This window comes from Triticum dicoccoides, chromosome 4A, assembly GCF_002162155.2.
Source record: "Triticum dicoccoides isolate Atlit2015 ecotype Zavitan chromosome 4A, WEW_v2.0, whole genome shotgun sequence".
Lineage (NCBI taxonomy): Eukaryota > Viridiplantae > Streptophyta > Magnoliopsida > Poales > Poaceae > Triticum > Triticum dicoccoides.
Genome location: NC_041386.1, coordinates 299302812 through 299318679, shown reverse-complemented (window position 1 = coordinate 299318679; position 15868 = coordinate 299302812).

Genomic DNA, 15868 nt, shown 5'->3' with positions numbered 1-15868 from the left:
TCCGACCACTTCAGTGGAACCAGGTGTGGTTTTTAGTTCTTTGGGGTGCCATGTCTCACCCCGGCCTTACGTAATGTGCGGCTGCCCAAGGATTTCAAGGGTCCTCGTAAGGTGCCCAATTACACTGTCGATTTACCCCCCCCCCCCGAATCCTAGGTCGAGAGCTATGAGATGGCGATGGAGATGCTGGACATGGATGGCGTGGCATGTGCTAAGTACTTCACCATGATGCTAGAAGGAACGGCTCGTACCTGGCTGGAAAGTTTACCAGCTAACTCCGTTGGGTCATGGGCTGAGTTAAAAAGCCGGTTTATCTAGAATTTCAAAGATACGTGCAAGCAGCCCATGTCAATCATGGACTTGGCTGCCTGTGTTCAAGAGGAGGGGGAGTCTACAACCCATTGGGTAAAACGAGTCTCAGCTATTTTGCATTCATCAGACCGCATCAATGCTGATACGGCGGTCTTGACATTGGAAGGCAATTGCCGGTTTACACCTTTGAAGCTGAAGTTGGGAAGACTCAAGCGTCACTACAATGACATGGCAACACTTATGGCAGCTCTGGTTAAGTATGCCGCCTCGGATAGTACCAAGGACCTTGAGTCTGATTATGAAGGGTTGGGGAAGGGAAAGAAGAATGGCAGTACCAAGGGGCAGTGGCATAACCCGGCAGGTAATGGGAACAACGATAAGCGCAAGGCGGATAATAGCTTGGACTTTGTGGCTAACACCAACACCTAGGATAATGGTCAGCGCCGTAAGGGTAAACCGCCCTAGCGGGGTGGAGGATCAGGTCCCAATCTTGAGTGCCTGCTAAACCAGCCTTGCCCAAAGCACGGGTCGAAAGAAAGGCCAGCTACGCACCTTCGGAAAGATTGATTTATTATGTGGGAATTTAAAATTTTGAATCTTTTCCAATACGACCATGGACCGCCCAGCGGTTCAGGAGGCAGTTCTCATTGGCCGGGTTATGGTGGTGGCAGCTTCGGTTCAGGATTTCAAGGCAACCAAACCGGACATGGCAATCAAGGCAGTCAGGGTAACCAGGGCGGCTATAATCATCAGGGGAGTCAGCAACAGCAACAATCAGGTTATTAATGTAATCCGAAGCAGTTGAATAGTGGGCAGTACCATGTCTTCACCACTAGTTTGTGTAAGCGCGATCAGAAGCTTCATAAAAGGGCAGTAAACTCCGTTGAACCGGCAGTGCCCCGTTATCTGCGCTGGTCTGAACAACCCATTTTGTGGAGTCGAGAGGATCATCCACCCTGGGTTGATAATCCGGGTCACCTGGCATTAGTGGTGACACCTCGGGTTGGGGGGTACAAGTTCACCAAAATACTCATGGATGGAGGGAGCAGTATCAATATCCTTTATTATGAAACCTTCCATTGCATGGGGTTGATAGATAAAAATCTTAAACCGTCGAACACCGTTTTTCATGGTGTGGTGCCTGGTAAATCGGCGTACCCAGTTGGTAAGATAGCTCTAGAAGTTGCTTTTGGAGATGATCATGATTCAAGGTCATAAACATTAACTTTTGAAGTGGTGAAAATCAAGAGCCCATATCATGCCCTGTTTGGACGGCCGGCTTATGCTAAGTTCATGGCAAGGACCTGTTATGTTTATCTACAGCTTAAGATGCCGGGTCATAAGGGGACCATCACAGTGCATGGGAGCCAGAAGATTGCTTTGGAATGTGAAGAAGGTGATGCGGCCTATGCTGAGTCACTCTGTGCAACAGAGGAGTTGAAGTTCTACAAAGACAATGTTGATCTGGCAGATATGACTTCTCTGAAAAAGCCAACTACATAGCATGATCCGGCTTTGAAGTTTAAATTGGCTGAGGAGACTAAGCTGGTTGACTTTGTTCCTGGCAATTCATCCAAGCAGTTCAACATCAGTGCTAACCTAGATCCGAAATAGGAAAGCACGCTCATCGAGTTCATCTATGAGAACCGGGACATCTTTGCATGCAAACCTTCTGATATGCCAGGTGTACCGAGGGAACTCGCTGAGCACACTCTTAATATAGATCCTAAGTTTAAACCGGTCAGGCAGTTTCTCCGTCGCTTTAATGAAGAAAGGCGCAAGGCTATTGGTGAGGAGGTAGCCCGGCTTTTGGCAGCAGGGTTTATTGTGGAGGTCTTTCACCCTGAGTGGCTAGCTAATCCGGTGCCGGTACTTAAGAAGAATGGCACTTGGCGTATGTGTGTGTACTACACAGATTTGAACAAGGCATGTCCAGCTGATCCCTTTGCTCTCCCTCGTATTGATCAAATCATTGATGCTACGGCGGGGTGTGACCATTTGTGTTTTCTGGACACTTATTCTGGTTATCATCAGATCAAAATGGCAGTTAAGGACCAGGAGAAGACAACTTTTATAACTCCCTTTGGAGCCTTCTGCTATGTATCTATGCCTTTTGGGCTCAAGAGTGCCCAGGCAACTTATCAGCATTGTGTACAGAATTTTCTTCATAATTAGATTGGGCACAATGTCCATGCTTATGTTCATGATATTGTGGTAAAGTCCAGAAAGGAGGAAACATTGATAGATGACTTGAAGGACACTTTTGATAACCTCCGGGTTTATAAGATGATGCTTAATCCGGCCAAATGTGTCTTTGGTGTATCAGCAGGCAAGCTCTTGGGTTTTCTGGTGTCTAACAGGGGCATTGAAGCTAATCCGGAGAAGATCAAAGTTATTACGTCTCTGGCTAAACCGGCGTGTATTAACGATGTTCAGCATCTGGCGGGTCGTATTGCAGCATTGAGCCGGTTTATCAGCCGTTTGGGAGAAAAGGAAATCCCTCTCTATCAGATGATGAAGAAGATAGACAATTTCATCTGGAGTGATGCTGCCAATTGTAACGCCCACGATGCGGCTATATCTCCCACGTGTCGAAGCATGACTTAGAGGCATAACCGCATTGTAAGCAATGTCGCAAGTGGGGTGATCTTCACACAACCCATGTAATGAAAAAGGAAAAGAGGTACATAGTTGGCTTACACTCGCTACGTCACACAATAACATAAATATCATTACATTCATCCAGATACAATCATGGTCCGACTACGAAACCAAAATAAAGAACAACCCCAAATGCAACAAAGTCCCCGATCGCCCCAACTGGGCACCACTACTGATCGTCTGGAAAGGAAACGTAGTATCGTCCTGAGTCCTCATCGAACTCCCACTTGAGCTCAGTCGAATCTCCTAGAGTGGTATCATCGGTCCCTGCATCTGGTTTTGGAAGTAATCTGTGAGTCACGGGGACTCAACAATCTCGCACGCTCGCGATCAAGACTAGTTAAGCTTATAGGTAGGGTAAAAGTATGAGGTGGAGCTGTAGCAAGCAGTACCATATATGGTGGCTAACATACGCAAAAGAGAGCGAGAAGAGAAGGCAAAGGCACGATCGATAAACTATGATCAAGAAGTGATCCTAGAAACAGCCTACGTTCAAGCATAACACGAGACCGTGTTCTCTTCCCGGACTCCGTCGAAAAGAGACCATCACGGCCACACACTCTGTTGATTCATTTTAATTAAGTTAAGTTTCAGGTTATATACAACCAGACATTAACAAATTCCCATCGGCCCATAACCGCGGGCACGGCTTTCGAAAGTTCAAATCCCTGCAGGGGAGTCCCAACTTATCCCATCACAAGCTCTCACGGTCAATGAAGGATATTCCTTCTCCCAAGACACTCCGATCAAACTCGGAATCCCGGTTACAAGACATCTCGACAATGGTAAAACTAAACCAGCAAAGCCACCCGAATGTGCCAACAAATCCCGATAGGAGCTGCACATATCTCGTTCTCAGGGCACACCGGATTGTCCAAACTTCTGGTAGGCCAGCCTAGAGTTGCCCCTGGTGGCAACCAGCGGCTGACAAGTTGGACCAACACTCAGAGGAGAACTGGCCCGGGGGTTTAAAATAAAGATGACCCTTGAGTCCGCGAAACCCAAGGGAAAAAGGCTAGGTGGCAAATGGTAAAACCAAGGTTAGGCATTGCTGGAGGAGTTTTATTCAAGGCGAACTGTCGAGGGGTTCCCATTATAACCAAACCATGTAAGGAACGCAAAATCAAGGAACATAACACCGGTATTACGGAAACTAGGGCGGCAAGAATGGAACAAAACACCAGGCATAAGGCCGAGCCTTCCACCCTTTACCAAGTGTATAGATGCACTAAAATAGACAAGATATAATAATGATATCCCAACAATAAACATGTTCCAACAAGGAACAAACTCCAATCTTCACCTGCAACTAGCAACGCTATAAGAGGGGCTGAGCAAAGCGGTAACATAGCCAAACAACGGTTTGCTAGGACAAGGTGGGTTAGAGGTTTGACATGGCAATATGGGAGGCATGATAAGCAAGTGGTAGGTATCAAAGCATATGCATATCAATAGAGCGAGCATCTAGCAAGCAAAGATAGAAGTGATTTCGAGGGTATGGTCATCTTGCCTGCAAAGTTCTCTGAGTTGACGTTAGCTTGATCCTCGTAAGCGTACTCAACTGGTTCCTCGATCACGTACTCGTCTCCCAGCTCTACCCAAAACAAGAACACAAGCAAAGGGAGACACAATCAACCACATGCAATGCACAAGCAACATGATGCAAAACATGGCATGATATGCGGGATGTGATATGCTATGCATATGCATGCTTCGGAAAGGAAAGATTGAACCTGACCTCAACTTGGAAAACCAAGAGTTCCACTGGAAAGATGAGTTGATTTCGGTCAAAATCGATGTAAACATCACCAGAATCGGATGCACGGTTTGCAAATGGCAAGCAAAACAAATATGGCACCGGTCTGTGATTAACAACATGAGGCCATCTAAATGCATCAAGAACAACAAGATACTGCACTCTAACATAACAACAAAATACATGGCAGTGATCCACTCAAGATGCTTGACAAAAGATGAACACTGAGCTACGGCTAATTCACTCAATAACAGGTTCAAACAAGCATGGCAAAAGTGAAAAAGATAACAGGTTACAGACTTAGTGAAAATAACAACATGTCAGGAATTTAACATCAGGAAGCAATGTTTAGAGCAAGATAACAACATGCTACAGGAACATATCATGGAAAATCAAGGCATGGCATGAAGCTACTCAAATCATACAACAAAAGTCCCTTACTTATCATAAGCTAAAAGGGATCAGAAAATACAATGGCAACGATGTGAACATAGCAACTTTCGTTAACAGATTTAGACTTAGTAGAAAACAGGAACATGGCAAAACAGATATTAAGTAGGCATGTTTACGAGCTCGATGCACTCACCACAAAGCATGGCATGACAAACTAAGCATACACCCAGCAAGTAGACATGGCATAGAAGCTAAACGTGGCAAGAACAACAACATAGCATCCACGGATCAACGACAACAACCTGGGCAAAAATGCTTAACACGTAAACATTCTGCTAGGAACATTTTATAGCAAAAGTAGAGCTCGATTGAGTCAAGCTAGGGTGCTCCATAATTGCAAACAAAGACATGGATGGATAGAGCACAACAATATCTACAAAACATCCTTACTGATCATGCTCAAAAGAGGCATGGATCACTCTGTAGCAACATGAATACATGGCATAAAAATATTGACAGAATAAAGACTTAGAAGATTTCTAAGTCCCTGAAATCAGCAACATTACAAGAGATACTTTGCATGCTTGTGCTAGTCACCACAGAGATCACAAAAATGCATGGCATACACCCCTGTAAAGATGGCATGGCATACTTCAAAACACATGTAGGGCTCAAGTTCATAGGAGGCACACATTAATCATGGCAAAAAAGACAAATGTTCAATTACTGATAAGAATCTGAAATTAACATTGCATAGCCCTCTTGCAACAGCATTTAGGGCATCAAGATGAGCTCAAATGAACATGATGTAATGGAATGAAATGAAGTACCCGTCGAGGCGAACAATTTGATATGCTACATGCCCAAAATGGAGCCACGCATGCAGAGTTATGGCATGATGAATAATGCTAAAAATAACTGGGATTAGGGCAAAAGTCAACCCTAGTTTTGGATCCAGATCTGGATCGCACGCGTTCTTCGAAGTTCGCCGGAATCACTGTAGCTGGCCGAAGAACTCACCGGAGAGGATGGGGCCGGCTGGAGTCGAGGTCGAGGAGGAGGAAGGAGAGGTCGCCGGGGCGGTCGTCGGAGCCGGGCGGCGAGGTGGCCGCGATGGAGCAGCGAGGGCGGCGGGGCGCCGGCATGGAGGAGCGAGGCGGCGAGGTCGGCGCCGTCGGCGGGAGGTGGCGCGGGAGGCGGCGGGGCGCGGCGTCCGGGGCGCGGGCCAGCTCGGGTTGTGGCGGTGACGGAGATGGGCTTCGAGGGGCCGCGCGCGGGCTTCGCGGGCTGGCGGCGGAGGGAGGCGGCCGGTGCCATGTGGCGGCCCCCGGTTGGGCGCGGACGGCAGCGGCGAGGCGTCCGGCGCGGACCGGACACGTCCAGCGCGGACCGGACACGTCCGGCGCGCGGAGAGGAGCGGGGCTAGGTTTAGGGTAGGAATGATCTGAAATTTCGGGGAGGAGTGCCTTTTATAGGTAGGAGGAGCTAGGAGGCTCCAAATTGAGCACGGTTTTCGGCCACACGATCGTGACCGAAAGACCTAGATGATGGAGGGGATTTAGGTGGGTTTTGGACCACTTTGGAGGGGTGTTGGGCTGCAACACACATGAGGCCTTTTTGGCTCCTCGATTAACCGTTGGAGTATCAAACAAAGTCCAAATGGCACGAAACTTGACAGGCGGTCTATCGGTAGTAAACCAAGGCCGCTTGGCAAGTCTCGGTCCAATCCGAAAACGTTTAACACCCGTACACAAAAAGAGGTAGAAAGGGACACCAGAGGACATAGGAGCGTCAGAATGCAAAACGGACAACGGGGAAAGTGCTCGGATGCATGAGACGGACATGTATGCAAATGCGATGCACATGATGACATGATATGAGATGCATGACAAAGGCAAAAACAACACGAAGAAAAAAACCCGACAACAAGGAAATATCATAATTTAGTGCCGAAAATGGCAAGAGTTGGAATACAAATATGGCAGGTTACATACGGGATGTTACAACACTCCACCACTACAAAAGGATCTCGTCCCAAGATCTAGGACTGGAAAAACTCTGGATATTTGGAACGGAGGTGGTCCTCGCGATCCTAGGTGGCTTCACGGTCGGAATGATGTGACCACTTGACTTTCAGGAATTTGATAGACTTGTTGCGAGTCTTGCGCACAGTTTCTTCAAGAATAGCAACGGGATGCTCATGATAAGACAGGTCTTCTTGGAGGTCAATCTCTTCAAAGTTGATGGTGCGGTCAGGAGTCTTGAAACACTTGCGGAGTTGAGACACGTGAAACACGTCGTGCACGTTTGCAAAGTTGGATGGAAGCTCAAGTTGATAGGCCAGATCGCCTCTTTTGCCAATGATCTTGAAAGGACCCACGTATCTTGAGGCAAGCTTCCCTTTGATACCGAAGCGACGAGTACCTTTCATTGGAGAGACGCGGAGGTAGACATGGTCTCCAATCTCGAAAGCCAAGTCATGATGTTTGCTATCATAGTAACTCTTCTGGTGCGATTGCACGGCTTTGAGATTTTCATGAATGACTTTGCACATTTCTTCAGCCTCTATGATCAAGTCATTGCCAATAAGTTGGCGTTCACCAGTCTTTGACCAGTTAAGAGGAGTACGACACTTCCTGCCATAGAGAATCTCGAATGGGGCCTTGCCCGAACTCGCTTGGAAGCTCTTGTTGTAGGAGAACTCGGCATATGGAAGACAATCTTCCCACTTCATATCGAAAGAAATGACACATGCCCTGAGCATATCTTCAAGAATTTGATTGACTCGCTCGACTTGGCCACTGGTTTGAGGATGAAAGGTTGTGCTAAAGTGAATGTTGGTGCCCATGGCCTTCTGAAAAGAATCCCAGAACTTAGAGGTGAAGATGCTACCACGATCTGAAGATATCAACTGCGGAATGCCGTGCAAGGAGACAATCCTGGAGGTATATAGCTCTGCCAACTGAGCTGCTATGATAGATTCTTTGATAGGAAGAAAATGAGCCACTTTGGTGAGCTTGTCGATGACAACAAAGATAACATCATTGCCACGCTTGGACTTGGGAAATCTAGTCACGAAGTCCATCTCAATATGGTCAAACTTCCATTCTGGAATGGCAAGAGGTTGGAGGAGACCAGCTGGTCGTTGGTATTCTGCTTTCACTCTTCTGCAGACATCACATTCGTTCAGGAACTGAGCTATCTCGCGCTTCATTCGAGTCCACCAATACGACTGCTTGAGGTCCTAGTACATCTTTGTACTTCCAGGGTGAATAGAGAGGAGTGAATTGTGAGCCTCGTTCATAATGACTTTACGAAGGTCACCCTTAGGAACAACAATGCGATCCTCGGAGAATAGAGTATCCTTGTCATCAAGACGATAGCACTTGTACTTGGGTTGATTCTTGGCAATCCCAATCTTCACCTTCTTCACCATAGCATCAAGAAGTTGAGCCACACGAATCTGATCTTCCAAAGTAGGAGAGGCTTGGAGGTTGGCAAGGAATCCTTGAGGAACAACTTGGAGATTGAGTTTGCAAAAAGCTTCACAAAGCTCTGGTTGGTAAGGCTTGATAATCAAACTATTGCAGTAAGCCTTCCTGCTCAATGCGTTAGCAATTACATTGGCATTGCCTGGAGTATATTCAATACTCGGATTACACTCTTGAATCATTTCGACCCAATGAGTCTGCCTGAGGTTGAGGTTTGGCTGAGTGAAGATGTACTTGAGACTCTTATGATCACTGAAGATGTCCACTTTTCTTCCCAACAAAAGATGTCTCCATGTTAAAAGAGCATGGACAACTGCCGCCAACTCGAGGTCATGAGTGGGGTAGTTCTTTTTGTCGGGATTCAACTGGCGAGAGGTATAGGCCACAACTTTCTTCTCTTGCATCAATACTGCACCGAGACCTTGAAGGGAAGCATCACAGAAGACCTCGAATGGTTTGGATTCATTAGGAGGAGTCAGAACTGGAGCAGTGACTAACTTCTCTTTCAGGGTGTTGAAAGCGATGTCACATTCAAGCGACCAGACGTACTTCACATGCTTTTGGAGAAGGTTGGAAAGAGGCTTCGCGATCTTAGAGAAGTTCTCAACGCACCTTCGACAATAGCTTGCGAGCCTAAGGAAGCTGCGGAGTTGCTTCACATTCTGAGGTGGTTCCCAATTCACAATTGCAGACACCTTCTCAGGATTAACAGCTATGCCCTTGGCGGACATGATATGCCCAAGGTAGAGAACCTCATCGAGCCAAAACTCGCACTTTGAAAACTTCGCATAGAACTGATGTTCTCTGAGTTTATCCAGCACCAATCTCAAGTGTTTGGCATGATCCTCCTTGTTCTTGGAAAAGACCAAAATGTCATCGAGGTAGACCAAGACGAAGTCATTTGTGTAGGCGTTGAAGATGAAGTTCATCATGCGAGAGAATGTTGGAGGAGCGTTGACTAGGCCGAAAGACATGACAGTGTATTCATATGAACCATAGCTTGTTCTGAATGCTGTCTTGGGGATATCTTCTTCACGAATGCGAATCTGATGATAGCCCATGCGGAGGTCAAGCTTGGAGAATACTTGAGCACCTTTGAGTTGTTCGAAAAGCTCATTGATGTAGGGAAGTGGGTACTTGTTCTTTATGGTCTTCTTGTTCAATGGACGATAGTCGACACAAAGTCGGTCCGTTCCATCCTTATTCTTGACGAAAAGAACACCACAACCCCATGGAGAAGAAGTTGGTCGGATGAGACCCGTACACTCTTGAATATCGAGTTGCTTCTTCAGCTCCTTCAACTCTTCAGGTCCAAGCTTGTAAGGACGTTTGCAAACAAGTTCTGTGCCAGGCTCAAGATCGATGACGAATTCAACTGGCCAGTGAGGAGGCATTCCTGGAAGCTCTTCTGGAAAGACGTCTTGACATTCACAAACAACTGGAATCTGAGATATGGCATCCAACTCACCCTTCTCATTTAGAGAAAACAGTCGAATGGTATCATCACGAGCAGCAAAGACGATTACATCCTCAGACGAATGTGTCAATTGAATCTGCATGGCAGCACAATCAAGCTGAGCCTTGTGCTTAGAAAGCCAATCCATTCCGAGAATAAGATCAATATCCGAGTTACCAAGGACCATTGGAGAAGACAGAAACTTATAGTCGCCCAACGTGATAGAAACTTCCAAAACCACGTAGCTTGCGTGCAAGCATTTACCCGGTGAGACAACTGCTAACAGTCTATGCAAATCTTGGAAAGACAACTCATGCTTAGATGCAAATGGTCTCGAGATGAAACAATGCGATGCACCAATGTCAAAAAGAACTTTTGCAGGAATATCGTTAACAGGAAGGTCACCCATCTGACGAGTCCTCTGCCTGAGCTGCATTCATCATGTTGACCTTTGCAAACTTGGGATTATGCTTGACCACTGTAGTACTAGCAGATCTCACAGGAGGAGGAGGAAGACACCTCTGGTTGAAGCATTTGTTGGCATAGTGACCCTTCTGATGACACTTGTTGCATGTGACCTCTGAAAGCGGACGGTGATACGGAGCACTTGATCTTGGAGCATGAGACGAAGTCTTGTTCTGAAAGCCTGGGTTGGGTGGGTGGGAAGATCCATTGCCACCTTTGCTCTTCTGCTGATAAGGCTGACGGAACGGAGGAGGGGGCAACCAATACTTTTGCTGCTTAGTTGCCACTTGAGTTGAGGAAGAAAGAGTTGCATCCCTGAATCGCTTCTTGGAAGCATCGCACTTGAGTTGAGCAGTCTCTTGTTTCAGTGCCATATTGTAAAACTCATCGTACTTCTACGGCTCAAAAAGCACAAGTGCTAGTTGAAGATCTTCTCTGAGGCCACCTCTGAACTAATAAATCATGCTCTTCTCATCAGGGACGTCTTGCTTAGCAAAATGAGCGAGCTTCTGGAACATGATGTTGTACTGGTAAACAGACAAGTTGCCTTGCTTCAGATTGCAGAACTCCTCACGCTTGCTCTCAACAACACTCTGAGGAATGTGGTGAGCTTTGAAGTCTTGACGGAATTCATCCCAGATAATCACACGTCCTCCTCTGGAATCTTTGTACTACTGATACCACTCTACAGCTTGGTCTTTGAGTTGGAACGAGGCAAACTTGACAAAGTCCTCAGGCCTGACGTTACTGCACTCGAAATGCTTGCAGATATCCACGAGCCAATCATCAGTGTCTGTTGCTTCGACAAAGTTACTGAAGGTCTTTGGCTGGTTTGCGAGGAACTGGTTGAGTGTAGCAAACTGATTCTGATTGTTGCCATGGCCTTGATTTCCTTGGTTACACTCTTGCAAGAGTTGCATGATCAGCTGCGTGTTGGCATTGGTAGCGGCCATCGCAGCTTGCCATGCCTCCGGAGGTGGAGGTGGTGGCGGCGGTTCAGGATTCTGACGCGCTGGAGGAGCCATCCTGAAGAGGGTGACATCCGTTAGCATCTTGAAAGACATATATTCAAGCTGAATCAAATGGATCGAAATTGCAACATATAGTCTTAACATCCGAACAAAATGAACGAATGAATTCCAATTGAAATGGTCACACTTCCATAAATTGAGAAGCCACTTAGATAGAGGTAGAAGAATAAAACAACAAGGTACGGACAAGAACAAATACTTGGTGAGGATTACCCAATCACAAACCAAATATCCGCGGAAGAAATACTAGAGCTACAAGAATTCCAACCTATGAAACTCCCGAAATTTTCCCGGATATGCAATCAGGTGTTGGGGATACAGGGGAAGCATAATATCTCATCCAAAGCTAGCAAATCCTACATCCAGCTGTATCCATCCTTCAACACATAACCAAGAAACCTTCGGAAATCATTTACCTCAACCTTCGAAAAGCATCTGTTATACGAGTTATGTCAATAATCCCGAACTCCCGCCCAGTACTAGGTGGGGTTGAGGTTATCTCACCAACAACTGCATAAAAGAGATTTTCGATGTCGGCGAAACTTAGGTATTCCAGAATTGCAACGATAAAATTGTGACGACAACACCTCAGAGCTCAACTCCCTGGGATACTGCCACAACCCCTAAATGTCAGGAGGCACCAAGAACAATGTTCTCGTCACAAAACCATCGGAACGATTCCAAGATACCCGCATGATCCTAAAAAAAGTTTGTGAAATTTGAGAAGAGAAGAGTCAAAACTCTACGTCAGTATGCCTGACCAAAGCGATGAACGGACTGAGGAGTAAAAGGAATCCTACTCTCCGATATATATAATCCTAAATGACTCAAAACATTTTTTTCTAGACTTAACAACGCCAACGATTCGATCAAGCAGGGGGGCTCCTAAGTCGGGGAAGGCTCTGATTACCAACTTGTAACGCCCACGATGCGGCTATATCTCCCACGTGTCGAAGCACGACTTAGAGGCATAACCGCATTGTAAGCAATGTCGCAAGTGGGGTAATCTTCACACAACCCATGTAATGAAAAAGGAAAAGAGGTACATAGTTGGCTTACACTCGCCACGTCACACAATAACATAAATATCATTACATTCATCCAGATACAATCATGGTCCGACTACGGAACCAAAATAAAGAACAACCCCAAATGCAACAAAGTCCCTGATCGCCCCTACTGGGCACCACTACTGATCGTCTGGAAAGGAAATGTAGTATCGTCCTGAGTCCTCATCGAACTCCCACTTGAGCTCAGTCGAATCTCCTAGAGTGGTATCATCGGTCCCTGCATCTGGTTTTGGAAGTAATCTGTGAGTCACGGGGACTCAGCAATCTCACACCCTCGCGATCAAGACTATTTAAGCTTATAGGTAGGGTAAAAGTATGAGGTGGAGCTGCAGCAAGCACTAGCATATATGGTGGCTAACATATGCAAAAGAGAGCGAGAAGAGAAGGCAAAGGCACGATCGATAAACTATGATCAAGAAGTGATCCTAGAAACAGCCTACGTTCAAGCATAACACGAGACCATGTTCTCTTCCCAGACTCCGCCGAAAAGAGACCATCACGGCCACACACTCTATTGATTCATTTTAATTAAGTTAAGTTTCAGGTTATCTACAACCGGACATTAACAAATTCCCATCTGCCCATTACCGTGGGCACGGCTTTCGAAACTTCAAATCCCTGCAGGGGAGTCCCAACTTAGCCCATCACAAGCTCTCACGGTCATATTCCTTCTTCCAAGACACTCCGATCAGACTCGGAATCCCGGTTACAAGACATCTCGACAATGGTAAAAATAAACCAGCAAAGCCACCTGAATGTGCCGACAAATCCCGATAGGAGCTGCACATATCTCGTTCTCAGGGCACACCGGATTGTCCAAACTTTCGGTAGGCCAGCCCAGAGTTGCCCTTGGTGGCCACCGGCGGTTGACAAGTTGGGCCAACACTCAGAGGAGCACTGGCCCGGGTGTTTAAAATAAAGATGACCCTTGAGTCCGCGGAACCCAAGGGAAAAAGGCTTGGTGGCAAATGGTAAAACCAAGGTTGGGCATTGCTGGAGGAGTTTTATTCAAGGCGAACAGTCAAGGGGTTCCCATTATAACCCAGCCGTGTAAGGAACACAAAATCAAGGAACATAACACCGGTATTACGGAAACTAGGGCGACAAGAGTGGAACAAAACACCAGGCATAAGTCCGAGCCTTCCACCCTTTACCAAGTGTATAGATGCATTGAAATAGACAAGATATAATAATGATATCCCAATAATAAACATGTTCCAACAAGGAACAAACTCCAATCTTCAGCTGCAACTAGCAACGCTATAAGAGGGGCTGAGCAAAACGGTAACATAGCCAAACAACGGTTTGCTAGGACAAGGTGGGTTAGAGGTTTGACATGGCAACATGGGAGGCATGATAAGCAAGTGGTAGGTATCGAAGCATAGGCATAGCAATAGAGCGAGCATCTAGCAAGCAAAGATAGAAGTGATTTCGAGGGTATGGTCATCTTGCATGCAAAGTTCTCCGAGTTGACGTTAGCTTGATCCTCGTAAGCGTACTCAACTGGTCCCTCGATCACATACTCGTCTCGCGGCTCTACCCAAAACAAGAACACAAGCAAAGGGAGACACAATCAACCACGTGCAATGCACAAGCAACATGATGCAAAACATGGCATGATATGCGGGATGTGATATGCTATGCATATGCATGCTTCAGAAAGGGAATATTGAACCTGACCTCAACCTGGAAAACCAAGAGTGCCACTGGAAAGATGAGTTGATTTCGGTCGAAATCGATATAAAGATCACCGGAATCGGATGCACGGTTTGCAAATTGCAAGCAAAACAAATATGGCATCGATCTGCGATTAACAGCACGAGGCCATCTAAATGCATCAAGAACAACAAGATACTGCACTCTAACATAACAACAAAATACATGGCAGTGATCCACTCAAGATGCTTTACAAAATATGAACATTGAGCTACGGCTAGTTCACTCAATAGCAGGTTCAAACAAGCATGGCAAAAGTGCAAAAGATAACAGGTTACAGACTTAGTGAAAATAACAACATGTCAGGAATTTAACATCAGGAAGCAATGTTTAGAGCAAGATAACAACATGCTACAGGAACATATCGGCAAAGCAAGGCATGGCATGAAGCTACTCAAAGCATACAACAAAATTCCCTTACTGACCATAAGCCAAAAGGGATCAGAAAATACAATGGCAACCATGTGAACATAGCAACTTTCGTTAACATATTCAGACTTAGTAGAAAACAGGAACATGGCAAAACAGATATTAAGTAGGCATGTTTACGAGCTCGATGCACTCACCACAAAGCATGGCATGACAAACTAAGCATACACCTAGCAAGTAGACATGGCATAGAAGCTAAACATGGCAAGAACAACAACATAGCATGCACGGATCAACTACAACAACCTCGGCAAAAACGCTTAACACATAAATATTCTGCCAGGAACATTTTATAGCAAAAGTAGAGCTCGATTTAGTCAAGCTAGGGTGCTCAATAATTGCAAACAAAGACATGGATGGATAGAGCACAACAATATCTACAAAACATCCTTACTGATCATGCTCAAAAGAGGCATGGATCACTCTGTAGCAACATGAATACATGGCATAAAAATATTGACAGAACAAAGACTTAGAAGATTTCTAAGTCCCTGAAATCAGCAACATTACGAGAGCTACTTTGCATGCTTGTGCTAGTCACCACAGAGATCACAAAAATACATGGCATACACCCCTGTAAGGATGGCATGGCATACTTCAAAACACATGTAGGGCTCAAGTTCATAGGAGGCACAGAGTAATCATGGCAAAAATGACAAATGTCCAATTACTGATAAGAATCTGAAACTAACATTGCATAGCCATCTTGCAACAGCATTTAGGGCATCAATATGAGCTCAAATGAACATGGTGCAATGGAACTAAATGAAGTACTCGTCGAGACGAACAATTTGATATGCTGCACGGCCAAAACAGAGCCACGGATGCAGAGTTATGGCATGATGAATAATGCTAAAAATAACTGGGATTAGGGCAAAAGTCAACCCTAGTTTTGGATCCAGATCTGGATCGGGCGCGTTCTTCGAAGTTCGCCGAAATCACTGTAGCTGGCCGAAGAACTCGCCGAAGAGGATGGGGTCGGCCGGAGTCGAGGTCGAGGAGGAGGAAGGAGAGGTCGCCGGGGCGGTCGCCGGCGCCGGGCGGCAAGGTGGCCGCGGTGGAGGAGCGAGGGCGGCGGGGCGCCGACG